This window comes from Crocuta crocuta, unplaced genomic scaffold, assembly GCF_008692635.1.
Source record: "Crocuta crocuta isolate KB4526 unplaced genomic scaffold, BGI_CrCroc_1.0 scaffold131, whole genome shotgun sequence".
Classification (NCBI taxonomy): Eukaryota; Metazoa; Chordata; class Mammalia; order Carnivora; family Hyaenidae; genus Crocuta; species Crocuta crocuta.
In genome coordinates this window covers 2,191,727-2,194,166 of record NW_027528977.1, presented here as the reverse complement: position 1 = coordinate 2,194,166, position 2,440 = coordinate 2,191,727, and the positions used below count along the sequence as shown (strand labels likewise).

General features: G+C 42.3%; 1 pseudogene; it reads right to left on the bottom strand.

Annotated features, from left to right (window-relative positions):
- Positions 1-421: 421 nt before the first annotated feature.
- Positions 422-1,290, bottom strand: LOC144225984 (small ribosomal subunit protein uS2 pseudogene; annotated as a pseudogene).
- Positions 1,291-2,440: the final 1,150 nt, after the last annotated feature.

Sequence of the window (2,440 nt, the reverse complement as noted above, 5' to 3'; positions counted from 1 at the left end):
AAATAAAGCCGAATAGAACAGAATATCCAAGGACTGTGGGACAACTACAAAAGGTATAACATACACATAATAAGAAAACCAAAAGGAAAAGAAAGGAACAGAAGAAATATTTTTAAAAATAATGACTGATAATTTACTCAAATTAATGTCAGAGACCAAATCACAGATCCAGGAAGCTCAGAGAATACCAAATGGAATATATGCAAAAAACAAAACAAAAGCAACAAAACAAAACAAAACAAAAAACCCACTATGTTAGCATATAATTATCAAATACAGGAAAAAAAAAATTCCTGAAGGAAGCCAGAGAGGAGAAAACATCTTTCCTGTAAAAGAAGAGAAATAAGAACTCCATCTGAGTTTTTTCTTTTTTCAAAAACTTTATTTTCCATCTGTTTATTTGCCTCTGTAGAAGAGCAGCCTAAGGCAACTCAGTGGTTGTTCCTACCCACTCCGTGGCCTGAGGAGTGCGAGTTGCAGAGCAGTCTTCAGTGGTCGGCTGAGTGCTCCAGTCCTTCATAGGGAACTGCTGAAAGGCACATAGGCACCTGCACATCTTCAGACCCGTCTGCGACTTCAGGTTGAGCAGCAGTGAGCTCAGGAGCTGGAGCAGTCCATTCACCCTGAAATTCCTCCTTGGAATTTCCAGCCTTTCCAGCAGCAGTCTGCTCTTCCTTTTCAATCTCTTCAGGATCTCTGTAGAAGTAGAGATCAGGCATGACCTCCCGTGGGTGTTCACAAGAAATGATGCCACGCATGTGCAGAACTTCCCACGTCAGTATCCACCACATTAGACTCACTGAGTGAGCTCCTGTGTTGCAAGGGATGGCAATGTCCACATAGTGCAGAGGAGAGTCTGTGTTACCCAGGGCGATGGTAGGCACGTTAATATAAGATGCCTCTGTGACTGGCTGGTCATCAGCCCTGGGATCAGTAACCACCAGAAGTCTTGGCTCCCAGAAGACTACCTGGATCTGGTTAGTGAAGGTGCCAGAGTGAAACAGCCAGCGACAGCAGCGGTTCCAGTAGCAGCAGCAAACATCGGCACAGGTCACTGGCCACTGTTCCTGAGTGACATGACACTGATATCAGCAGGGTTTTCAATGGCAACAACGGCACGAGCTGCCAACAGAAGTGTCTTCCAGGTTCCCATCAGATTTGTGGTGTAGATACCATCACTTTTCCTTCTGTAGATGTACTGTTCTATTTAGTTGTCAAGTGGGTTCCTGCTGCAAGAAATTTGGGGACATCCTCCTCTTTCATCTGGTGGACATTAAGGGCTCTGAACATTGTGAAAATTTCCCTTTAAGTTATGATGGAGCACAAAACAACCATATGGACCCTTCCCTGGGTAGTGCAGAAAAGAACTGCAGCTGACTTCTTAAAACCTGTGCAGCCCAGAAGAGAATGGGGTGAAATATTTAAAGAGTAGATAGACAAAACCCCAGCTACCTTGAATTCCGTAACCTGAATAATCATCCTTCAAAAATGAAGGAGAAATAGACTTTCTCAGACAAAAAATGAGGAAATCTTTTGCCAGTTGATAATGTTGTGAGAAATGCTAGAAATTCTTTAGAGAGAAGACAAATAATGTAAGTAAGAAACTCAGATCTACATAAGAAAGGAAGATTATTTAATTATTTTTAAATTTATTTCTAGGACAGAGAGAGAGAGACAGTGTGAGCAGGGGAGGGTCAGAGAGAGAGGGAGTCACAGACTGAAACAGGCTCCAGGCTCTGAGCTGGCAGTCAGCACAGAGCCCGACACGGGGCCCGAACCCACGAACCGCGAGATCATGACCTAAGCGAAAGTCGGACGCTTAACCGACTAAGCCACCCAGGCGCCCCAAGAAAGGAAGATTATTGAAGAGAGAATAGCAAAGGTAAAATAAAATGTTTTTTTTTAAATTTTTAATTGATCTAACAGATAAGTTTGTTCAAAATAATGATAGCAACAATGTATTCAACTATATATTATTATGTATATATCTTCTGCGTGCATATACGCTTATGTATGCTTACTTATAAGTGAGATAACTGAGCAAGTGGGAAGGTGAAATCAGGATTATTTGGTTGGTATAAGGTACTCAAACTACCTATGAAGGTATTTTGTTTAGCTAAAGAAAAACAAAAACGTCATGACCAGAGTTTGAAACCTTCATGAGTTGGTAACCCCTGTGAGAGAAAGGTTAGAGGATGGAATGAAGTGGAGAATTTGAACTCCACTAGTTAAAAACAACATTATAGGGGCACCTGGGTGGCTCAGTTGGTTGAGTGTCCGACTCTTAATTTCTGCTCAGGTCATGATCCCAGAGTCATGGGATCAAGCCCTGTGTCAGGCGCTACACTAAGCATGGAGCCTTTTTGCGATTCTCCTCTCCCTCTACCCCTCTACCCCACATTTGCACTCTCTGTCTCTAAAAGAAAAGAATTATGATATG